At 35.4% G+C, this 27,319-nt stretch overlaps 1 protein-coding gene and 2 long non-coding RNA genes across 3 annotated transcripts in view; 2 read left to right on the top strand and 1 right to left on the bottom strand.

Annotated features, from left to right (window-relative positions):
• Positions 1–13,033, bottom strand: part of LOC136759740 (uncharacterized) — a 60,789-nt gene extending 47,756 nt beyond the window's left edge. The window contains exon 1 of the long non-coding RNA XR_010820108.1: positions 12,855–13,033. This is a non-coding gene — a long non-coding RNA (uncharacterized LOC136759740). The remainder of the gene's footprint in view (positions 1–12,854) is intronic.
• The window catches only part of LOC136767666 (protein CEBPZOS), a 398,863-nt gene that overhangs the window by 241,637 nt on the left and 129,907 nt on the right, over positions 1–27,319 (top strand). The gene's annotated exons all lie outside the window — the stretch shown is intronic.
• LOC136759735 (uncharacterized) lies at positions 4,034–26,983 on the top strand. Its single transcript, XR_010820107.1, has 3 exons — positions 4,034–4,101; positions 25,244–25,478; positions 26,733–26,983. It is a non-coding gene; the product is annotated as an uncharacterized LOC136759735 (long non-coding RNA).

Below are 27,319 nucleotides of genomic sequence, written 5' to 3'. Positions count from 1 at the left end.
GAGGTTCAAGGCTAACAAATCAGAGAGAAAAAAAGCAAAAAGTAAGATCACAGATACTTAGATATAACACTACTGGCTCTAGCCAAATGACACCCATTATTATTATTATAATTTGTTTAACAACACCTATAATTAATAGGAATTGCACATCAAGTCCTATCCCTACATTTATGTATGGTGTTTGTATTTGTTTTCTGTTATTAACCATACTTGAGAAAACACAAACCAGATGAGAAAGCTCCTGAAAAATATTTAGAAGCTTCAGTTCTGTGTGCAGTTTGTCTGGCCAATGCAGGCTGTGCCATTAGTTGACTGTCTTCAGGAGCTCCCAGAGGTGGTTCACGATTGGCCCAAAGCCACTGGCTGCGTGGGTGGGGTCAGCCATGCAATCTTTGGTTTGGCTTTGCATGAGTGACCCTTTTTACTAGTGGGGCATTTGTACAAATATTCAGATTTTAAAAAGAGAGGAGTGTCACCCCATTGATACTATGACTCTGCTGTTTCCAATCTGGAACTGTGGTGGCAAAAAATAAGCTTATGGCTTCACAGTGCATATTTTGGAGGAACTTGAGAACTTGTGTGCTGTTGGGGTTAGTGCCAGGATTACAGGGGCAATTCCATAGTAACAGCCCATTTCAATTGTGCTGATCTAAGAACAGGGAAAAATAAATGTGTGTGTGTGTGTGTGTGTGCATGTGTAATTTCTCTCCAGTGATAATTTCTCTCCAATTAGTCCATTTACTCTTCTGTCAATAGATCGATTTTCTGGCAAAGAGGTCACCATAACTGAGAGAAATAATATAATACAATTCAAGGAACACATAGATCTAGGATAGGATAGTAGCTTTTAATCCATGTCTATGTTAATCCATATAATAACTGTATATTATTAATTTGTTTTCTTATTATACAGAAAAAAATACTTTCATGTCATAAAGACTTTTTCATGTTATTTTCAATGCCCTAAATGTCTGTTAAGTCCAGATGATCAATATTTTACATTGCAAAACAGTGATCATTTAGTTTTATTTTCACACTCTCAAAAGTTCATTATCCAACAACACAGAAATAAATGTGGTGGTCACTGTACATAGATTCTCCTCCACCTCTTTTGCCTTGGCCCTGTATACCTTTTAATTCTAATGCTTGAAGTACTGCAACTATTGTCTGAGGTCACCTTACGAATACTGATTTGAGGGCTTGGGGAGGCAATTTGGACTGTGAATATGAACAACTTAGAAACACTATGTTTTCTAGTTAACTCTTTACCTTACATCATCCTCACCCTACAGACTTTAAATCTATTTTTTCTCTCTTTCCAATCGCTATATTTCAGTCTACTTTGTAGTCACTAAATATGTTACAACATATGAAGGATGTGCATTTGCCTTATGCTACTGTTATGTTGTAGTGCCTCATATGACTTGGGAATCACGATGGGTTTTTGTTTTCCACATTATATAGAAAAATTAAAAATAGCCAATTGCTTACTAATACATTTCCTGTGCCATCTTTTGATAATTTGCTCATTTGTATATGATATTTCTTTCATTCATATGTAGCTGTGCAGGTTCCCTGTGCCCAGTATTACTGTGCATGTGCATATGGCCACCTCTTGTTTGAACATTTGGAATCTTTATTTATTTATTTTTAAATGTATTTTGTGACTAAATTATATAGGCACATGTCAAGGGCATCAATTCCTGTAAATAAGTATTCATGTAAATACTGCACCTGTGACTACTTTTCTTTCTGTACCAACTGTATTCTCCCACATGTCTGTTTTGTTTCGTCTGTTTGTCCTCCCTACCCCTGGCTGGTCAACACAGGTTTCAGGTCATGAGTCATTTTTACTGCCCTCGCTACACCTGTCTTCTAGTGACATTTCCTCTGGCCTCTTCAGTCTCTAGTTGCACTAGATTTCCTACCTTTGTTTTCCACATTACTCCTGTGGTCTATAGTATTCTCCACCCTGGTGCCCCACTGAAGATGTTACATCGTCTCCCATTTTTCCTTACTCTCTGTACAGCATAGTGATCTAATGCACCATTAATGTATCTTAAAAGCATCAATCTGTAATTTAAAAACAGAATAATGCTATTAAAGTGCAATTAAACTGTATGTATTTATTTCTCATTTATTTTATGTATGGAATGCTGCTGTATTCATAGTAATCCATTACAACAACACCTCAGCTCAGTGTGGGGAATATGTCTTTAAGACTGATTGTTTTAAAAGTGAAAGATCCACAGTTGTGTATTCTGTTGTGAGTTAAGCTATCAGTAGAAATGATCATAAAATCCCGTTCAGCCAGATGCACCAGTGTTTCCCACAAGGTTAAGCCTAGCTTCTGAGTAACACAAAAAAATTAACATGTACATAAACTAGATGCATGGTATCTCCACAGCATTTGTCATTGCTTCATTCTTAACTTATTTGTTTTAACCTGAGGTTGAATGAAGATAGTCAACACAGACATTGCAGAAAAATCATAGACTTTCATCCAGCAATGTACTGACAAGAGCTGATGATAAACATGTTGACTGCCTCACCTCCAAAATCTAGGTCTTATTTTTGTCTGTTTCTTTATTTGTGGTTGTACATAATTTATGTAACATTACAGTGATCCAATAATGATAATAAATAAAATACATACAAATTCAGTCCACTTACATATATCATATCTCATGAAATCTGTTTTAGGGCAGTGAGGAGTAGATATTTAAATTAATCTAATAGCATACTTTTACATTTTCACATGTCCTTAAAAAAAAATTTAACACGTAAATAAACTGTATAACTACACTGCATGTTTCCTATCAGGTCTGGTTTGCACACTGTCAGATTGAGTTTAATTAGTTGTATGTAACCCCTGGTAAACTGACACTTGTTTAAGGGTTATGGCATTCTAGTAGTAGTGTTTGTACACACATAAAAGCACTGGCTATATAGTGTCAAAGGTTTCTCTAAACCTCGAAATCTTGAGAAGTTCTGTTAACTGAGCCAGACAGTAAACCACTTAATCAGCATGATCATGGTGCTTTATCAGGCTGCAGCAAAGGCTTTGAGGATAAGGTTTCATGGATAATAATTAGGAAGATACCAGTAAGTACCCAGAGAAAGCAACGTCATGTTAATTGCTTTAACCAAGCTGATAAGCTGCTTTTTAAATATGGCTGCACTGGAACCACAAAATCTACTTCAGAAGTGGCAGGAGAGAGCAATGTCTTTTACACATTTAAAAACAAGACTGTCGGTTTAGAACATTTCTTCCACCACAATTACCAGAAGCCCCAAGGCCAATATTAAGACCTAAAAAAACAATGGAGAACACAACTATACCTATGCTCTCAGATCAACTTGATGGTGACCTCCAAGTCCTCAGCTTTTTGCCGTATAACTAGGAATAATGTGAGAAGTTCCTCTTCCTTTCATCAGGAAATAATCAGGTTGTAAAAATGTATTTTTATCCACAACAGGAAAACAAGGAGGTCATATATTTCTTTTTACAACATAACCCAGCATTTTCTTTATAAGTATCATTAAAAAGCAGCATCTGCACAGAATCCATTACACTCAGCTTCATACAAAACCTCAAGGGGCTTAGCAAGGAACAAACAAACAAAAACATGTTTTCGTAATGATCAGCCAAACAGCCCGTGTCTTTTTCTACAGACCTCCTATGTGACTATGTGATAATGACTTCACTCACAGATTGCATCTGAGTACCTATTACATTACGATAATATGTAACACTTGTTTATAAGCATCAACAAGTGTGTTTTGGCATATTATTGTTCACTTTCCAATACTTTACACACACTTTGTATCCATAAATTAGCCACTTATCAATTACTTACAAACACCTACAAGACTATATCAACACAAACACTCACATTAATATGCAAGTTAATCACTAATAAATATTGTTAGTTCTGCCTCAACCAAAACTGTCTTAAAGCCATCCAATAAAAAAAAGACAAACACATCTCATTTGAATGATAATAATCAGTCCAAGCATTTAAAATGAGTCTCACAAGCAGCTCTCCAAGAAGTGCGATTCAACGGGATGATGGAAAAACAACAGAACCAGCAAGAAAGGTTTGTAGTGTTCCATTATTGCTCATCAGACCTTTTTTAAACAAGCACTATCTTCTAATCATCACCATTAGAGATGAAAGCAAATAGCTGATTTAAAATTGTTCCAATTGCCGCAATTAAATAAGCTTGGTCTGGTGATAATATCTTTTTTTCTCAATAAAAGAAAGAGACTCAAGCATTAAATAATCGTACAATCAAAAATAATTAAGTTCTACTTTGATGTTGTTATACAAAGTCTCAGGAATATATCAGAAGTTGAAATAGTGTTTTATGGCAAACGGGCAGGCGCTCGACCTCCAGATTGCAGGACAGGGAGTCGAGCTGTGAGACTGCAGAGAAGACGGGGCAAATCTGGCAAGCCGAGTACTCACCCACTTCGTCTTTACTGTCTGGCTGACTAGAGAAGCACTAACTACTGGTGAGGGAGTCAATTAAAGGAGTAATTCTCTTAGCACAATTTCTGCTCTTACTTGAACTGTTTGGGTGCTACAGAATGCTTAGCTAGCATCTCTTATACAACAGTACAGACTGCGACAATAGAGCTGTCCTTTTACCCAAAAGCAGAACTGATTCTAACAGGACTACTGTATCTCAGAAGTCCCATACTGCAGAATTCTTCAAAAGTGAAACAGATACACCAATACATCTCTGTATTGATCAATCATTCACAGACATGCTAAAGCAGAGTTGTGAAAAATATATGTCTAATCTAAGATTTATATCCTCTTTATTTATGATTACTTTCGGTTTCATTTTCAAAAGGTATCTTAGCAAGCAGCACAAGGGAATGCCATGGAGCACTTTTCTAAAAGGCTAAAATGAAGAAGGCAAAAAAACAAGGGAGATTGTGCCCACACAAAATCCGGTGATGCAATTCTTAGCAAATCACAATAACACAGCAGTCACAGACAGAATATACATTTCAACAGTGTGAGAATGACACACACATAATGATAGTCAAAACAGATCCAGTAAGGGAGCAGGGAAAGCCCTCACTAAAAGACAACCAGATAAAACAGCTCCAAAACAAGTCAAGTGAGTTCAATACCAGTGTGATCCACTCGATTAACAAATTGATCAACTGTCAAAGCCGAAAATCCCAAATTACCCACTGTAGTATATGTTATATACACAGACATATAGTATTTATATAAATAATAATAGTGTACAATGAGAAGAGCTGGATCTGATGTAACAGTAAAATCCATGTGTGTCCCGGCTGTAAACAACAGATTACAGTGCATCATGGGATAGTAGCAAACTAGTGTTTAAAGAGCAGTGTGCTCTTAGGATTTACAACCAAACTAGCCGTGTCCATCAAATTATAGTCTTGACAGTTGTGTGGACACACTGGGTCAGACAAACTACAGCAGTCCTGAACACCACTCTGGAGTTGAGATGGGGGTGCTGATGTCTATGTCATCAAAGGACTATAAAAGGCAAGTCCATAAATCACAGGAATATAAAAAACATAATGTCAAAGATCCATGACAGCTTTGAAGACTATTGTATAGCACAGCAGAATATGAGTTAAATACCAATAGTCTTAGTACTGCTGCAATCGCACTGATGCATGCCAAACAGAATACACCCTGATTACCCTGTGTAAGAGCTGCAGATATTTCTTCAGTTGGTAGAAATTACAGAAGCAAATAAACAAGGCAATCATTTTCCCATCTTAAGTCAACAATATACAGAGGTCAACCAATCTAGCAGTTTATTCCAACCTAATTATCATTAAAATCGGGGGCAGCTGCAGGAAATGATAGAGCAGAAATATTTGAACTAGACTGATGTAGATATTTCAACTGTTTGATCATGAAACAAAGAGAAATTTGAAAAATTGTACTGGCAGTGGCATTTTCTGTTTAGGTTTTTTAACTTTTTAAAGATCTTTGTCTTTTATTAGTTCAGAATACACCAATTATTGCAGTTTATATGCGCTGTTATTTTTGTTGGTTTAAAATAAAGTCCTCTAAGATAATATTGTGATAAAGGTTTCATGCTTACCTCAAGTTTGAAATCCCCAAGTTGTTGTTATTTTTTTTTGTATTTGAAACGTATTATTAATAAAATATTGATCAGGTTTTCATTTGAAAAACAAGCATACAAAATGAAATAATCTTATGTCAATTTACAATCTTTAATCCCAACTCCTCAGTCAATAGAAGCTGCAAATCAATGCATTTGCATTCCAGAAAATGATCACGACTGTCAAAAGCAACTAAATAAAAAAATGGTCGGAAACTGCTTTTTTAAGCTTGATTTATGTTTCATGAGCCTCATTTATATTTTAAAACAGCAAGTGGGTGCATGATTCATTTTATTCACACCCCACCTTTTCACCCACTTCAATGTATCTTCTATATCTAGATTTGAGCATGTCCAAATATAATTAAATCAGAGGCAAACATGCAAATGGGGGATGCAACACTTCTGAAAACGGATCTGAAATGCTGTCACTGACAGAGTTTGCAGCTCAGATAGTCAAGTCCTCATTTAATGTGAGAGCCGTTGTGAGGATACTATCTAGGAGGCCGACACAAATGAATATCACAATAACAACCTTTCAGCGTTGTCTTCCTGTTTAATGCACTGGATGGATAAACATCTTTAAAGCATGAATGTCTGCAAGGACAGTTAGGAGATTACAAGCTTTAGAGCAGAAGTCTTGTAATCGTACTCTTACCCGTGCAAGTCCTCTGAAAGCAGCTTTATTTTCGGCGTCTCGTCTCGGTCCCAGATCATTGGCTTGAAAACAACCATGGCCAATTCTGCACACAAGGGCAACGTCTGCTCCAGGACATTTTTATACGGTATCTCAGACTGGCTGTGGGGCAGAGGCACCATCCGAGTGAACCAGTTTCTAAGTATGACATTATATGAGTCCGATGCAAAACAAATGAAGACTTCTGTGTGAGGCATATCGAAAACACAAACAAATCTGCTGATAGATCTGCTATCCACCTTTCTTATCACAGATATTGACAATATTATTATTATTAGTTCTTTTTTTAAAGGAATTAAGTCAAGTTTTTTCAATATTCAATATATTTTGAATATTCACAACAAACAGCTTTCAGACATGATAAAAAAGCATTGCATTTTAATTATTTGCAAGATACCAGCTGCCTTCTCAAAAAGAGAATTGGATGGACATTGGATGGACATCAGCTACTTCACATGTTTATAATCAGCAAATACAAATTGCAGTATTATATTGTAATAATACAAACATAATTGACTCATTGATTTTTAGAGCATATAGTGGACTGATGTCTGAGGATATACATCACCATCAATACTGCACCAACAGACAATCAACAAAACACTTAAGACAGGTGTTCCTATAAGGCAGGGTTAGTCAATTATTTTGTGTAAGGGTCCAGATTTCTTTGTCAAGGTACTGTCAAGGTCCACACTCCGGGGGGGGAGGATCACACCTCCAAATGCCCCTTTCCAACACACACAATTCTGTGATTTAGTAATATACCCCGTTGCTTATATTTATTACAATCATATGACAAAGTACAAAAATAAAACGTTTAAATATAAGTACTTTCAGCGCTTTCAGACCACTTTTGTTTTAATTTGTTAAAGATTATTGTAGGCATATAGATAAACATAACAGAAATTTTCAAGCATTTCACGTCTTATTAGATTCAAGTCTTTACCACTTCCCTTTATCACTTTCCACTGTTCTAAATTAATGTTGCAAAATGAGGGCAAACAGGATTGAGGAATTCAGGGTGGGGGAGTCATAGTTCAAAATCTTTATGAAATCCATGAAATCAGGCAGATTTGGACTCAAACATATCTTTGCTTCACAACCACATATCACCAGCAAAAAATCACTTATCAACTGAGATTATACATGCAAACTAGACGTGGTTTCTGGTGCTCGTCAATCGCAGATCTATTTCGGTGGAGCTGTTTCCAACACTGCATTATGAGTTTCTAGGTGAATACAAGCTATGGCACAGTGACCCCCCTCCCTGGTCGTGTGTGCACTTTTATATTTTGGAGGTGAGGTTGAAATATGTCCACAAGTCAAAGGATCCGCAGTTTACCTGTTTATTTATAGAAATCAGGAAAACAAACCAAATACCTGTGTTTTTGATGAGAAAAAATTAACACTCTTGCCCCAGTCCAGACCATGTATAGAGACGCCAGAACCGTGAATCTGCGAGCAAATCAACTCACTAACTAATTAATGTGAACACGAGCTCTATACAGGACATCCCATATACATCCTATTGACTAATAACCAGGAAGGGCTGCTACTAAGTTCCACACAATAACAAAGCACTGCTCCATAACAAACCTCCATAACAATACATTAAAAAAAATCAATCATGATAATAAGTTAATTAAAATGATTCTCATGGTCCATTCAAAAGCGTCTGGCGGTCCAGATTTGGCCAGCAGCCTGCCTATTCACTACCCCTGCTATAAGGTGTATAACAGGCGGTATGTCTGCCCTTGTCTTCAATGACTTCTGCAATGACTTTCAATAGATACGTTGTCCTGCTGGAGGAAACATCTGGCACATTTCCAGCTGTATGGTCCATAGCGGAGGTACAGGAATTGGTCTCATTTCTGAGATGTGTGATTCAACCGTGTAACGTTTCCAGGGCTGTTAACCTAAGAGCACTGATCTACACTCCAAGCAACAAAGCAGCATAGTTTGCTGTAGTGTTGGTAGTGTTGATGTGTGCCCTGGATGTACGTCTGTATACTCAGGTATATCAGATCTACTGATCTATCACTGGCAGAGAGATGTTTATAGTATTACCTGATAATATAGCGTGTGTGTGTGTGTGTGTGTATTTAAACTGCATATTGCAGTAACTGAATGAAGTCTATAAAAAACGGACATTTGGCCTTCAGAGGGCCAACTTATTCCATGGTCTAGTAAATTGCGATTTAATGTCAGATTAGATTGAGCGGTAGTTCAAGTTTATTATTCTAAAGGTTGAGCAGCTCTAATCATAGACTCAAGCACTTTGGGATTTGTTGCAGCTACTGTAGAGAGAGGGTTTCAGAGTCATTTTCATGGTGTTTACATAAACTAGCCAGTTACTTGCACAGTTTACTTTAGTGCCAACATGTGGGTCACAGTGGTTTAATAATGTAGTCCACTTTAATTGTGTAATTGAGTTATTTAAAAGCTCTGTTTATTTTTACCGAAGCCATATCAAAAGCTTTAAAAATTGCCATGGTTAAATTTACAGAACATTAAGTTTTAAAGGACACTTGCAGATATAAAAACAAGGAAGAAAAGTAGTTTGTATATACGTGGATGTCACGATATGAAGTCTGAACAGTGGGATAATTACAGATAAAAGTGTACCGGTGCAGTTATTTTGCTAATTGCTATTATTATTGGGTACTGTTTTAAGCTTTGTAAGCACCATTCTCAATTAAATGATAAGAGTATTGTTATACTGTAAAATATACAATTCCTTCCTTAAGAAACAAAGGCATTTGCAAACATTTAAGGTCATTATTTTTAGCCTTTTTTTTTTTACAAGGGAGATTCCCGGTAACAAGGATATACTGAAGTGCTTCTCGATGTGTTGAAACCATTTGGCGAAGTTGTGGCTTTTTCCAACTCCTTATCCTCTGTGTTTTCCACGTAGTTGGTTCTATATGAAGTTCAGTCATACAATGTGACGCAAGCATCTACAGCAGTATAAGGTACCAAATGGAAAAATAACAACAAATTACAACTACCCCCAGGTTTTCCATTGAACGAGCCTTTTGATACATTTGTAACACATACGAAAATAAGTGATAAATGATATGGGTTGGCTGACATTCAAACCCCATTAAAGGACTTAGCCACTACATAGTCTGAACTTTGAACGAAGTGTGAAGGAGACTTATTAAATTGCCCCAAAGGTAGTCATAGTTTACTTAACAACAACCATACCATACCAGAGCTGTACTAACAGGTACATTGAAAGCTAATAGACTATTGGAATTGGAAAATGTAGCTTAGGTTACTAAAAATCTGAAAATTATGTTAAATCCTTTTATGTCAGCAGGCCATGCTGTGATAGCCATGAAACATCATTTTGATGATGTCACTGTAACACAATCGGTTTATTTTCTTTATGATTTGCTAAGGGGCAATTCTGTAGGGAAAAATAACACATTCATTCAGAGTCGATATAAATCCTAATTATGAATTTCTTTACCGAGCACCTTTGTGTGTACCATTATAGTATCTAGTAGTTCTTCAGTTTAATTTGCCATTAAAAACAGGCCAGCAAAATTGAGAGTTGCTGACAGGTTACCAGAGGTTATTACATAAGCTGACACAGCATTTTCAAACACACTGGTAGGGAATGAAATAGATTCAACCAACAGCACTCCTAAACTCTGTCACTCATGATAAAAACACATACATCTGTTCTTTCTTGAAATTTCTGTGTGATATTCTTGTAAACTGTTACTAAATCTAATTAAACACATGTGCAAACATGCTGGACACATAAGAGGGTGGGCTCAGAAATGTATTTTCATTTTAGTGGCAGTTTTAAAATGACCTTGATTAAAGGGATTTTGAAAAAGGGATTAGATAATCCGATTGGCACAAAGGTACAGGTTGCCAAAGATCTGTAACAGAGGTTCTAAAAAAGTTGATAAGAACACAATTGTTTTTAAATATGCATCAGAATTACCTTGCATATATATATACATATATATATATATATATATATATATACACACATACATACACATACATACACACACAGAGTACACATGCATTTGTAAAATATGTGTGTGTTTATAAAATATCACAAATTTAAAATTCAAAAGTAATATAATCCTTAGGGCAGGAAGAAAATATTAACACATTTTTGGTGGGTGTACTGTTCATGACATGACCTTTCTTACTTCTCAGCATTTGTGGCTGAGAAGTAACATAATCTTGTATGCTTAATAAGGACATATTTCATGGTAAATGCATGACCACTTAAACAGTTCAGCATCGCTTTATTCAAATCATATTTTGCTGCTTAGACTTGATATGTGCTTTTTAAAATTGGTAACGAGATTTGTAGGCCAGTAGTTTAAATTGATAGATTGTGGAAAAATCCTGGTAAATCTAACATACTGCTATTTTGTGTATTTGAATGTTCCTCTGTATAAGTCTTCATGTCATAGCATGAAACAGATTGAACCAGGTCATTCTTTGCCCCGGTTAACTTTTAATATATTCTTATTTTTTGCTATATAAACATGATGCATTTTCATCTCAACTTTGATGTTACTCGCTTTATAAATGTGAACATTTGATACGAGCCACCCACCTGGTTTTCATTTTCCCAGTTGCATGCTGGTCAGAGCCAGTGATTTTATTTGAAATCTTGTCCATATAGTTCTATTTAGTCATGTTTGACCTTTACCAAATCCCCTGATGCTGGGATGTCACTGGCACACACAAAGAAGTTGGTCTAATTTGCTGTCTTGACTGTATCATTTTAGGGAGTTTTGAAGTCCCTGAACATATTTTTAAACCTTCTACTTTTGCAGTCTTAGTGTAGGGCTTACTTTTGAATGTATGCCCCCATAAGACATAAAACCAACCAAAATTAAATCCTACCCTCCCATACAATGTATAATTGTTAATGGAGGGGTTAAACGTGTCATGTGTGTTTTCATTCAGACTACATTTGGCAGCATATAGGCCTATACTTTGATTTAACCTATATTTCCAAAGTTTAGGAGTTTTGAAAAATGTCTTTCAAATGGTATATGGTTCAACTTGTATTCTATTTTTTTTTCACTTTTTGCCTAACAATAGTCTAAGTGGAAACACTGCACTGCAGATTTTTTAAATAATCTATAACATGTTCTTAAGCATTAAAACGTATTGTTACCGATAATAATATACAATTATATTGCATATATGTATATACTGTACACACAACTCTTGTTAATGTATATTTTATAGTACTAACAGAAATACTGTTTTATAGATGCTAATTAATTATAATACATTGTTATTTGCTTTAATAAGGGGTTATTAAATTTCTTCAGAAATTGGAGTTTTCTTCAATATTTCAACCGTTTTGTGTTAGAGTTTGTGCTGTGCGTTTAAGAGACTCGTCTCCTGAGCTGTAAAAGACACTTCTATTAAACTTGTGTATTGCCTGCTGTTAGGGTTTGCAATAGTCTGACATTAATTTAATAGTGAAATACCTGAAGTTCTTTCAATCTAGGTCACTAGGGGTACTATTGTAGAAGGAAGTGCTTATAGGTGGCACCTATTTTAATATTAATTAAAACGATGGCTTTGAAAGCCCAATTAATAGGTAGAAATACAGGTATTATTTGTTGTAGGCGGAGGAAGATGTTTTGAGCAGGGGGTGCTGGCTACCGAAAGTAAAATCATGACGTCCTTGTCATGTTTAATTATTGGTTGCTTTATTTATTTATTTTGTTTGTTAATGCATTTTGCAGGCAGGAGCGTAATAGGTAGTCGTATGTTACACACACACACGAGTCATGGTCACATAAGGCTGAGAGAAAACAGACCAATATATATATACTACTCTACACAAAGCTGCCTGCGAGAAGAGGATTAATGACGAATGAACCTCAGCCCCCCGATTTCACAACAACACTAGAGCAACTGCCATGTATGCGCTCAGTTATAGCCAATCACAACAATAAAGATGGCTGCTAACGTGCTGACCAGCCTCACAGTGTGACACCGGCGGCCCGTTAACCACGCTTACCTTCAATGCGCTGGTACTGCTCTCTGCTGGAGGCTCGGCACTTGCTTCTGCGGCGTTATTTCGGTTGCTATCGATGTCGTTCATGCTGTGACACAACTCGCGGTTTTGTCTGTAGAGCTATTAGGGAAAACGTGCGATTTTCGGTTGCGCTTATCCGCTTGCGCGCGCTCTGACCTCTGCGGCGCCAGCAGCCTCGGCGCTGATTGGCTGTTGTGAAACTGAGGCTCCGCACTGTCGTCCCTCAACAAATCACGATCAACTATTACTGTGCCCGCCCTTTCCGGCCGATTCAGCCAATCACGCCAGTCGCAGGGTCAGCAATGTCTGTATAAAAATCGTGTATAGTGCGCTGATCCCCAGCAGGGGGTGCTGCATAAACCCCAACAGCCACTTTCCCGCGCCAACGCCAACGCACGTAGTCTACTGGACACTGTATTGTACTAAAATACATTATAGTATACTATAATACAGTGTATTGTACTATAATACACTATGGCCTACTGCACTGTGATACACTGGAATATTCTACTGTATTTTACTGTAATAAACTGTACGATATATATTATATTGTATTGATATGTACAACAGTATACCAAAAGTATTTAGCAAAAACCTTAGTCAAGGGATATTATTATTATTATTATTATTATTATTATTATTATAACATTAATTCTCCCCACCCATGTCTCTTAAATGAGCCCATTCTCTTTGAAACGCTTTGCTAAAGCTTGAAGAAGTTTAATGCTTACTGTATTTGGCAGGTGTGCACTGGGAGCCAGTGTGATAAACTCATGTGTTGTGAAGGGGCTGATGGCCTTAACCTCCTTTCCCCATCTCAGTGTTATTATCCTCATTTGTTTCCATGTTTATGGTCTCTATACAGTGTTTGCAAATCTGCTTACGTTGACTTAATGCGATCTTGAATATCAGGTGTTACTGGACTGTATATTTAGTGAATGTGATGAAACTATGTTGATCTTAGATTATGGTGAGAACTACAGAAACCTTTAAATTACCAACAATGCCCCTACTGCTTACATTTAACTTTTGTCTTCTGTTATTAATATTATTATTGTTATTATTAACAGGTGACAAATCTATTTTGACACTACCTTTCTTCAAATACAGGGAATGTATTCTAGAGAGATCAGAGCTGAGTGATGTCAGTTAAACATTCAAGCAGTAAGCATGATACTACAATATCAGAACATGCAATGTTACCCCTGTCACTGCCCACTCAATGCTCACTCAGTGGCTGTGTGTTTTATTGTTATTTTGAAAAATAAATTATTCATCACCAAGTCCTCTTCCTTAGTGTATTAACTGACATTGAATAATGTTATTGAGTTGGTACCATAATTTTGTGTACTATATATATATATATATATATATATATATATATGTGTGTGTGTGTGTGTGTGTGTGTGTGTGTCCAATTGTAAAAAGTCCAATTCTGAAGATTTATTGGCTGTCAGTAATGCATTGTGACTGCTGCTTGGCTGCATCAGACCTGCAAATTAAGGTTTTAGCAAAGATAAATAGTTTTTAAATCATCTAAAGGCAAACTGTTTTATATGCTCCATGAAAGTGCCCATAAAATAACCTGATAAAATCTAAAATAATAAATAATAGTCAGAGTTTTACTTGGTAAAGACCATGGCATTGGAACATTGGTTTGCTTTAAATTAGCAGTTTCATTTCTTGACATTAGTTAATATTTAGATAAAAAGCTGGCATTCTGTTTTGATTTAGAGCAATAATTTATTGCACATGGAATTAGGAACTGCATTCAGAGACCAAAGGCATAGCACAGGCTTTAAAAAAGAAACTGATATTTCTGCCCCTAATAAGTTTAAGATGAGTCTTTCTTTGTAATAAGTATTATTTGTTACATCTATCAAACAAAACATCTTTCTACTCTTACTGAGCCATTAATAAAGATATAATCATAGGTTTCAAACAAAGAGTGTTCCTTCATCGAAACTGCCTCTACTGTTAAAGTCAGACTTCTTTTCAAGTGCAAGTGTTATGAACAAATGACTGACAAAATAAGTGTGACAGATTATGTGAAAGATAACTGACATTTCTCCATAATGGAACACATTAATAATTTTGTAACTGTTCCATGAAACGTAAATAACTGCTGTACAACCCACTTTAGATTTACTGCAAAATACAAGATAAGAAAAAGTAGGACTCCAGTTCATACCTCAGGGAGTCTGTTAAAGTTACACAGATATGTTATTTAAAAAAACTGTAAATAAAACTGTTAAACACAAAGCCCAAGTCCAAACTTGTATTTTGTTGATATATTGGTATATATTATATAGAGTTATATTGCAATATACCCAAATTATATTGTGCACCATGATATATTTTGGACGACGATTTACATTATAAAACATCTTGTTTTTAATTAACTGTGGGAGTCTGTGCTCTGTCCAGCATTATAAGTTTGAAGTCACACTGAGTACTGAGTAGGCCTTGTAAATGTATAATATATGCTTATAAAGCATACTCAATTTTTTCAACCCAATCCATATGATTACTATCTGAAAACACAAGTTCAAAACTGTCTTTAAAAACTGTACCAACACAGCTAATGTGGCTAATTTTAATGCTTCAATAACCGTCAATGAACACATTTCCCTATGTGTTAAAAGACACATCCACTACAAGGTGCTGTCTCAAAGAAGCTGTGCATTGCTCAATGACTGGCGCCTTTAGTTTTTTATGTAATATCAAGCAACTGTCTGGCCAAGTAATGCTGTTTTTATATGGATTCATTACATTTGAATTTAACCCTGCCCAAAGGGCTTGAAAAGAGTTGAACATTATATATATATATATATAGATTGAAGACCTAAGATTGAAGTTTATGTTCATGGTTACACACCATCTAAACCATATATAATGTCTCTTTATATGTAAAATATCAAAACATGAATTTCCACATAAAAGCAAGACATATTTCATTTGCTACTTGTGTTTGTATAAAAAACTATTTGAAATAATTTCATATTCTTCTAATGTGAGACTTTTTAAAACGTATGTAGGTTTAATTCCAATCCATGCATAGACACATATACACCTCTCTACAAATATAAAGTATATTACAGTGTTTTTTAATGAAATAGTGAGTGGTATTATGTCCTATCTTCCAAAAGATTAACAGAATAGAGAAATAAAATGCAAACCCTTTTGTTGATGACACTAAATAATTTCACCTATGTATGAATTTATGAATATATCTTTCATCTGTGATCTAATTATGATCTAATATATATGTTTTGCATATATACAGCTCCAGTTTATTCAGTGAACTGTCCATGCATTCCATGCATATGCCAAAAATATCATATAAGTTAGTCCTAGTTAAATATGTTATATTTATGCAGTAAAATTGTTATATTTATTAAATTGTTTATATATACATCTTAAAAATGCTTCATGGTGTTCAAGGGATTATCTTCTACAATGGTTTGATGACAACATTTTCAGTCTGGACTTGCTGTGAGGCTGTTTTGTCTAGTAAAATACAGCTGTGCTGTCTTATAATACCTACAAGAATGAAGCTTTTGTTTACATCAGCATGTGTATTATAATGTGTTGGCTGCATGTAATATTTGTAGTTATGGGAGAGTATATTTGCCACCTTTACAATTTTCATGATAAAATGGGTGAATGGACAGTTTTGTGTTTAATGTAACAAGATCAAACTCACAGTGACCAAAGAAGGTTTAATGAGCTGTATTATGAGTCCATCAGAGCTGGGAATGTATTGGACTGAAGACTTCATATCAAATGACAACCCACAGACTGTGGTTCCGCTGCCCTGGGCTTTGTTGTTACTACAGCACCACAGTGTACTCCTGTTTGCTTCAGCATGGTTTGAAAAGCAGTGATCTGGGCCTGCATTTCACAACTCTGTGACTGCCACTGCGTGTAATGCTACAAAAAAATGTACAAGTCATATAGTATGTCTATTTACTTTAAGCCTGAATGAGTACTTCCGATAATAATCAATCCATCAATAGATACGTTTTTACAAATTTTACCACAGAGTGTTTCACACATTAAAATAAACAACACCAAAGCTCAAAATAATACAAAGAAAAAGTCAATTAAAAAATAGGCATGGCAGAGTGATTTGTTTTTCTTACAATATGTTTCTGAAACGCTTACAGTTTTTTGTTCATAGCATACAGATTCTGTTATAAATAAATCAAACTCATGGCAATACATTAATTGTTTTGGAGACAAAATTACAAAAGGACACTGTGTTAATTATACAAATTACCTTAATATGTTTACAAAAGCTGAAAGTAGTTGCATTAAATAACAAAATATTCATGAATGTATGTCCAAAAGTCTCAATCATGAATCATTTTGATCAGTGCCACCAGAGAACCTAAACATTTGAATGTCAGAACAGGTTGCATTAAAAACTAGAATCTAGACTCTAGAATTCCCTACAATATTCCTGATTATTCATTGAAAAATATTTGTACAAAACTCACCTTTGTCTGTGTGCTCTAGTTTATGTAAAACCCAGAATCCATTACAACCAAAGACTCTTTTAATTAATTTATATTCAATAATTATTGAAATATAACTATAATTTTACTCATCATAATAATATATAGGCTAATTATATAATAATAATAATAATAATAATAATAATAATAATAATAATAATAATAATAACAGGTATATCTCAAGAATAACTGTACTACTGATTATCTATACATTTGTCTAGATTTCTTTTTGTTTAATTTCACTGAGAACAGGATACTACTAGAACATAACTGTTAAACTGTTAAAACTGTTTATTCCTAAAAACATTATTTATATTACCACTGCTTAATTTGTTAATGTACAAACATTTTTGTGCATTAGCTAATGGCTTTTATTCTCAAATTAAAATACTTAAATTAAGTTAAAATTCTCTTTTAAATAAACATACTAAGGCTATATATATATATATATATATATATATATATATATATATATATATATATCCTTAGTATGTTTATATATATATACATATTTTAAATCCATTAATTCATTAGAGAGCAGGGAGGTCCCTCTAACAGATCGACCAACATTGACCAGGCCCAGTAGCTTCAATGAAGCTTCTTAATTAGAAAGATAGAGTGTTGGTCCAAGTGCGTATTGTCTTTGGCCAGCATCACGGTGGCAAGACCACTAATAGGAGACAGTAAAAGGAAGAATAAAATAAAGTAAAATAAGCAAAGCTGACAAGCAGGCATGCGTTTACAAGTAAGTCATGCACTCTCAACTTGAAAGATAATGTATTTGCTACATGGCATAGAGCATCCACGATTAGTTTAGTTACATATTCTTTCAATTAGTACGCACACCTAAAATGGGAATCCATTAATTCCACAACAACACTGCCACCTACTGATACATCTGCAGATTTTCTTTAAGCAATTTGAGGAATGTTAAAATTATCTTTAGTTCTTAAAGTGCTTTGTGCTGTCAGCAGCACCTAGATAAGTGATGAGAGCAGTTCAGATCCTCCCAAATTATTATTTTGTCTATTAGATGATCACTCCGCCAAGTGCATACAATGTGTTGCCACTAATGCTGAGAAGCAGCACAGAAAACAAAACAAAAGCAACCAAAAAAGTAATTATTATTATTATTATTATTTACAGAAGAGAAGTTGATTTTTAATTAATTATATTATGCATGTCAGTTAATACTTTATAATGCAGTTTGTGCAAAATAATCTATCTGACAAATTAAAAGCTTTTCTTTAATAACTTCAGTAGATTTGTATTTACATTTTATTCAAAAACATCTATCTACCATGTGGGTGTGGGTGTTTCAGTGAATATGTGATTATATTTATCAACAAATCTCACATCAACCCAACAAAAACTAGCACAATTTAAATAAGGAATTGTGTGAACTAAATAAAAGGAAAGCCTTTCACTAGGTAACTAGAAAGACAAGCATGACTTCCTCCACCTTACTCTGTACAGTGGTAAGTGGTGATGGTCGCATGTGACTTCCTTCAAAGCACCACCTGTATTTATATTGGCACCGAGTCATGCAATTTTAAACACTTCACATGTGTCTGCCATTCGTATTTCCAGTGTAACCCTTTGCACATGTGTCAATCATCAAATACTTTATAGGTATTCAACATAAAACTACATTAAAACTACACAGCAAGCAGGGAGTAACTACAGGGTAGCATCTATGGTAAAGCATAACTAGAAAAAGGCATGGCACTATATCATGTTGTCTGTGAAATACTGTTTTTACCCTTTGTTTTCTTTTATTGTGTGCATTATCTCAACTGTCATCTGAACAATTACATGTGTTTTTGAACGCACTGAACCTGATGTTCCCCTCTGCTGCGACATCATTCAAATATAATCCTCCCATTACACAGGAGTGAACCTTATTAGATGTAGATTATGCTGAAAGTGTACTCCTGTATTTTAATCAAAAACAGAGTTAAAATCATAAACATTTTCTCAATAGAAGCAAAAGTTTTCAGTCAACATCCTGAAGCAGATTCACTGTGCACAAGGGGTGAAGTGTACACACACATAAACAGATGGAGAGATGGATGGTTATAGATAAGTAGACCTATATTTCCAGTTCCAATTACTTGAAAAACAAGTATGGCAACTCTCTGACAAGTTATATATTTTAAAGCAAACCAGCAAAATGCTTAATATACAGTATGTCAAACTGCAAAGTACCCTGCTTTTCACAAACACAGCATTTCAACCAATAAGAACCACCAACTATTTCCATATCTGGTTTAGATGGACAGAATGCTTAAAGAAAAAAACCATTAGTAATAAAAGAAGGAGAGGACATGAAGGCTACCTGCTGTTTAAACAGATAGGATTCCATCTATTTCTGTCCAAATTCCAAAAGCCTGCTTCACATAAAAAGTTTGATAGCCCCAGTGAGGGCATTTCTGTCTCCTGAGATATAAGCAACTACTTGTCCAGAACAGCCTTTTGGATGCCCGAGTTGACCAACAGCAGCGATGCATAACAATTTCTGATTGTGTAAAGAACGTAGAGAGACCCCTAGGGACCCAATGCTTGGGTGGTTCAGGAGATTGCAAGGCCAATGCACAATTAACTCAAATAAGCTCTTGGAGAATTGCTTAATGTTTGTCAGGCCCAGACGTATCCTTCTGTGTAGAAATGTGTAGACAGGGAAACGTTGAAATAAAATTTCAGAATGATCTGATTTACTGATTAGATCATACACATCAGTGCTAATTGAAGGAAAAAAAAACTAAATACAGAAATTAGGTGTTGAAATATCAGTCTTTTTGAACCCATTCCCAGTTTAAAAGATGATATAGCACATACTCTAAACCACTTCTGTTTAATACACTTCAAACTGCAGAGGCAAAAGCAAAATGTTTGATTATTTTACTCGTATGATGTTTCAGATGTGTCAATATGCCATAGTATGTTTTCTGCAATAATAGAAGGATCTGAAAACAAATGGAGAGAAAGTGTTTTCTATCTGTTGCACATTCGTAAAGTGGCTAACCTGTTTGAACACTGTGTTACAGCAGGGGTAACACAAGTACCACTTCTGTTTTTTTTCACTTTGAGGTCAGGCAGCTTCTGAAAGTTTCATATGCACTGCATGCTTTTATCATAAGGGTGTTCTGATTATATCCATTAGGTCTGAAGCCTATCAGTGTTTTCATACTTCACATTCTGTGGATTTGTGGATGTGTCAGAACCTTTTCAATCCTTTTTACATCAGAGTGATTTGATGGAGGCTCTCGAACAATGCTGCCTGCAGGTGGAAAGAGCTAAACAGTCCAAATGTTGTGGGGGCTGAAAAAATGTCTCTTTCCATTCATATCTAATGGTTTACAATGGGATGGCAGGCAAGGGAATTCAGTGGGAAGTTCTTCAAATGATGCTGGCAAGAATAATACCTACTTCACAGTTAAACTTACTCCAACTGCACACAGGTGGATAAAAGCTGTTGAAGTGGCATGTGGCTTTCCTGTTAAATGCGAAATTCTTGATCACTCATTCAAGACCAATATTCTTTTCACTGTGCATTGGATGTATCCCTCAGCATAACATTGCTGAGACATGTTAAGTCATAAATGCATCAGTTTGAATTGATTTAGGATATACCTCGTTTTCTTTACTTTCCCTTAATATTAATGTATTCAATCTATCTATGTCTCCAGACTAAAAATACAGCAATGGTGTTGGGAGTCATCTAACAGGAAAATATAGCTGAGAAAGTATTTTTTTGTATATTATTTTATATATATAACATCTGTCAACTATCATCACTATACACGTACGACAGATACTTGGTCACGACGGACAGATACAGACAGATGTAGATTAATAGCTAGATTTTTTTATTTCGGATTCATTTTAACAATGTGTGATTCCTTTCCGGACACACTTGGCGTGTTGGGTGTCCTTCTACATTGTTCCTCAATGAACGCCATTCTTCTATCCCCTGTAAGTCTCAGCACAGAAAAAAGATTGATACCAAAAGTCCCAGAGAAAAAGTTCACTTTGAGAAACCACAAAAATTACCATGTAGAGTCCCCATATGACCCTGTGCAGTCCTTAAGTCAAACTCAGAAGCAATCAAGTCATTTATGCCGCTACTTTTCATTTATTACACACATTTAAGAATAATAATTTGAGAAAATGTGCCAAAAGTAAGTTATTTGAATTGAATGGAAAGCATTATTTCTGGTCCAATGGATGTAAATTGTTGTGTCTTTTCTAGGGAGTTGCTGCTGTGTTTCCTCCACTTGTCTGTTGAAGGTGTAAACCATAATATATAAAATGACTTTACGGGAAACTACCTTACCCTGTGTAGCTTAAGCTGCCATTACCGTCACAGTGTCTTTCATAAATGTGCTCTAATCTCCCAGATGCAATTTAAACATCGTGGAGGCTTTCCACAGACTGTGTTTGTTTTTGGATACCCGAGGCAGGGGAGGAATAACAGCGATTTATTTAGCAACACAAACTATACCTTTAAAGAAACGTACAATTTCATAGAGCCAACGTTACATCATTTACACAAATATCTCGTTTAACATCCAGGAACCTCCCGTTGTATATTTTATTTGGCGGCGAACGTGGTTCTCATCTAATACATCACATGTCCTTCAGTACGACTATTTAATGTAGAAACTCCAAAACTCACAAATGCAGTATGACTGAATGTTCCAAAGATGTACCAGTATACTAAACACGCAATATATTTCGCCCTTCTCCAAACAGAAATAGATTTCATTGAATTGTTTGATAAATTTGACCCAAGATTTCCACTTGGCATTATTGGAGTTCCTACTGTTTTTCTGCCTGTTGGTGGCCCTAGCCCTAATCACCCAAAACTCCCAAGGAGGCAATAAATTACTGCGATGAGATGGAGCTTTGTATTCCTACTGCTGGGGAGTAAGGCGAATTCACAGCAGTGTATTTTGACAGCCCAGACTTTAAATCATTGTTTTATGACAGATGGGAAAACTTGTACATGTTCATAGTGCTGATTTATGTTCATTTGGGTCTGGAGGATACTATAATTTGCAACTAATGTGAAAACAGATGGATTGAGAGATACCAAAGGGCAGGCTGACCTATACATTCTCACCACTACGTACAAATGGCATCCATATGCTTTTGAACATTTTCGAGTTAAATCTCCATTACTACTCTGTGCTCCGTTTAGAAAAAGGAAAGAAACAAAAGAGAAGAGTTTAAAAAGAGATTACCTTAAAGAAGAGTCCTTTGGTTTGTGTAATTTTATATTGTGCAGCATCCTTCTGTTCGAAATACAATACTGTACACAAATATTTCAAAACTACAACTAAAACATGTCACTTAATTGTATTTTACATACATATATGTATGTATTATAAATTGAAATACCATTACATATGATTTACTTTTTCATTTTTAATTCCAATAAATTATAGGTCTTAATAATTAGCATATATTCCCTGCCATGATGATAACACACATGTATTTTACTTTAGGCTGACACACAGAAGACAAAAACACAATACATTTTATTTATGATTGTCCATTTCATCTTTCTGTATGTTATATTATACTCAAAAGTCACTGACGAATTAATTATAGGAAAAATAAGAGGTAATTGTTTTCGACAGTATAGTATAATCATGATCTTACTATTATATCTTAATTTGATTACAAATGGTTTAACAGGGTTTAAAAAAGATAATATGTTTTGACAGTTTTTGTCCTGCCCTGTAATTTGTAGCAGTACACATCTCCTTGTCTTAATACAATTTTATTGCTGTTTTTCTCTATTACACATTTATTATCCTGGGATTAAACAATTAAGCAATTTCTCCCATTACTTTGGGAGTCCTAAACAGTAGTTGTCATCCTACAGTTGTAAAAAAAGTTATTTGGTGATTCATTTAGCTTGATCAATTATGTATTTATGCATTTTGCTTGATCATAATCCCAGTACAAATTGATTTATTTGGACCAAAGTCACCTGACAGCTTTAAAAGTTGTCTATAGGTTGAATATGTGTTCAACTATCATTGAAAATATATCACCGGTAATTAAGTATAGTTTATAAACAATATTTATTCAATTAAATGTATTTCTCTCTCTCTCTCTCTCTCTCTCTCTCTCTCTATATATATATATATATATATATATATATAATTTTATTTCAAATTAAGGGTCTGAGTACTTTCAACTACAACAGTATCGTTTTAACAGCAGATTGCTGGTAGATCCAAGAAGCATTCTGTAACCAAATAAGTTGCCGAGTGGCTTTCTAAACATCTCAGTGTGTCAGGGAGCAGCTCGCGGTTATGGCACAAGTATCACAAAGTAAGCATTTAAAGCTTTCAGTACTGGAAACAATATTACACAACATATTCAAAGAATGAGAAAATTGCGGTGAATAACAATTATGAATCATACTTAATACGATCGCAGAAAGGGTTAGCTCAGATGGCTGGGTTCGCTTTCTTGCCGTTGAGTGTTGAAGCATTGTTGTAAACACAACAGCACAACTGTTAGTATCAATGAACTCACTAAACACAAGACTTGGTTTCATACAGGCAAGACCGGAAAGCCTCGCACTCCTGCGCCGCTTAGAACTGAATTAGTCTGAATCACAGAGGATTAGGATCTCAGCCTTCTTGATTTCCATCCCCTCAGGTATGGGGCGCGAGCATAATTCATTACAATTGGTATGTTAGAAAGATTCTACGTGTCCTGAAATTGATTAAGTTCATTGGACATGCTTCATGCAGCTGTTTAGGATTTCGTACTTTGCCCAGAGGACTCTGTGCAGGAAAGTGTAGACATATTATATTGTTGTCTAGCTAAGTGGACACGGAACACAATTTGATCTACTCTTTCATTCAGTTACTCAAAAGCAAGGACATTTTAATGACGTTTTTTGTCTTGGTTTTGCAATTAAGATTGCTTATTTTTACAACTATGACAAAAGAGACATTTATACAATATACACAATTCTAAAGTTCTGTGACAAAGAAATATCTGTAATTTGAAGCACATTTTGTTTTATTTATGTATGTATTTATTGCTTGGTTTTCAAGCTTTCAAGTTGTGCTGCTTTACAAAGAAGCACATACAGTATGTTAGTAATTGTGTTTTTTCAGATTTGCCATAGTCAAGATACTTACATAAATTTAAACAAATATTATACAGTCTGCCTCTGATGACTGAACTGCATGAAATAAATGAACTACACTGGTTCTAAACATTCTGAGCCTTAAATATCACATTACTAATTACAAAGCCAGTAGTGGATGGCAGGTTTCCATGCAGAAGCATCTGGAAAAAAAAAAAAAAAATACAGTATCCACCATCAAAGTCATTTGCAATTTGTAATTTGTGGATGGGTCACAATTTGGATTTAATCTGGGTCATAGAAAAAAACGCCAGAGAGCACATCTGTGTGCAGAAACTCTCTGGGTTCCTTCAGGAGATAGCTAATTAAAAATGATTGTGCTGAATAGAAATACTAAAAACCCCAGAAGACGAATGGACCAAATGAAACTATACTGCAGCAGCCAAGATGGGCCTTGTTTTTTAATTTAGGCTTTGTCTGTTTTGTATAGATTTTATATATATCAAATTCAGTGACCAAAAAGAAAGCAATTTCAACATTTGTTGTTTTCCTTTTGACACCCCAAACCTCCCCACCTCCCTTGAAGTCGAAAAGCAAAAGTCTAGAGAGCAGGTTTGAACACGGCGTTTCTGGAATACTATATTGTTGTGTGCTTTTGTTCTTGACCTCCATTGAGCTTAGCAAGAAGACAAGTGTTGCTCTAATCTTCGACATCATTACTTGCTTTTCAGTACCATCTAGAATTCAAGCTTCCATCCGCAGCAAGTTCGGCCATGCTGAGAAGCCAGAGGGAAACTGGCAATCCGCATCTCCTGGCAGGAGTCCTTCGTCAGCAAGCTGTGGGTTTTACAGGGGGAGCTTGGCATTGGCAGTGGCCCTCGGCTCCATCTTAAACAAACCACTCATCCCTTCACCACCTCTGAGCCACTGGCACGCCGCCGCGAGAGGAGCCGCGTCTCAGAGGAAGTGAGGGGCTTTTCTATTTCATGCGAGTGTCTAAAACTCAGGCTATCCCCAGTTATTCGTATTTAAACCTGTGTTCAGTGACGATAGGACAGGTTGGTAAGATTGTCTAGTCTTTCTAAAGTTTCAGTTTCTCTCAGACGTTTGTAACAATGATTATAATCATAGTTCTGCCATTGTTTTGGACTTTTTCAGAGAGTGTGCAGTGAGAGATGAATATGTTTGTTTTCATGCATGAAGAGTTGCTCCAAATCTATTTACATAGGGTCAAATTAGTGGCTTAGATCTGAATCAATCACACAAATTAATTAATTAGAATTCATTTGAATTAATCACATTACCACAGATGACTTAAGGTGACAGTTCTTAAAGACATTTGGATGTCAGTTAGAAAATATTATTAGACTGTAACAAAAGAAACCAAAATAGATGTTTATGATGTTTTACTCTAGGAACCAGATTTCTTGGCATTTTCCATATCAATTTCCATCTCAGGTCAAGAATACAGGAAGGTGTTTAAGACTTCATTTGTAAATCACATGTGTTCATGCATTATTTGGAATTATATGAGAAAAGAAAGTTTCACTGCACTGGAGAAAAAAAAACAAGGGCAGATTCTTTTTTTTTTTTAGTTTAATTACATTTTAGAGTCACAGATTAATTTCTGGCTTAGCTTTGATATTTATTTCGAACAGTGATATCAACAGTTAGTGATTCTGGGTATGCATTTACCCAGAAAGATACATAGCTAGATAGTTATATTAATAGATGAACAGACAGACAGACAGACAGATAATAGTCCTAGAAAATTACCACTCTAACATTCACACACAGTGAAAAATAAACATTAACATAATAAGTATCTTAGATATGTTTCCGTTCCCGAAAGAGTCCAGAGCACCAAGCAGAAGCCAAAAGACTTTTCAAAAGCACAGTAATGCCATGTTTATTCAGATTCCTTGGACGGCCTTAATGTCATAGTCCCTGGCACTGCAGATTAGCATTTGACATGGACTGTATGAAAACCCTGAGCTCAGTCATTCACACATCTGCAGATATAATACATGTGTAAGGGCAGTGATGGTTAACTATCTAATATAAACCTTTACTTCTTTACTAGTTGTTTCCTGGAAATCCCAACAGCTGGAGGAAATGTAATGTTTTATAGACACATTCCCAAGAAACTTTACGTGATTACTAAAAGTATCAGCTGTGTAACAAGGTTTTCAGATCCTATGTTCTTCTATATATTTTCAGATTCGGATGCTGACCTCACTAAAAGGTCTACATATGAGAAATACCCATCGCCTGTGTGATTCAAAGTGCTGGTGGTCAGTGTTAGAGACTAAACGTTTCTCTACACCTGTCTGGAGTGCCTTAGTTGAGGTGGGTGTCTGTGCAAATGTGTAACACATGCATAACAGTACTTCCATATCTAATAGGTTATTAATCACGTTGAAGGATTACTGGAAAACAAAACAAATAAATATTGTACTGATTTGAGTCTATCGTGCGTCATGTTCATAATTTAAATTTACAGTAAATCTTTCCCAAAAGTCATGAATATGTTTACCCTATTTCTCTCTCTCTCTCTCTGTTATATTACACCAAATGGACACCAGTATCACAAAATAAATAATCTAGGATTCACAGAAGGAAACACCAAAGATTAGGCAACATAAACAAAATAATAAAGAAATGCTTTTTTTGCAGTTTTTCCTCCCCAAGATCTTCAATAAAAGAGCCTATCAGTAGAAGTATGAAAAACAATCATTTCAAGGGGAAGTCAATGAACTAAAGTCAGCGTTTTGGCTGCAGTTCTTGAAAGAACAGGCTTACGTTCA

This window comes from Amia ocellicauda, chromosome 1 (assembly GCF_036373705.1).
Source record: "Amia ocellicauda isolate fAmiCal2 chromosome 1, fAmiCal2.hap1, whole genome shotgun sequence".
Taxonomy (NCBI): domain Eukaryota; kingdom Metazoa; phylum Chordata; class Actinopteri; order Amiiformes; family Amiidae; genus Amia; species Amia ocellicauda.
Note: the sequence above shows the minus strand (reverse complement) of the source record. Positions and strands in the feature narration are given on the sequence as shown.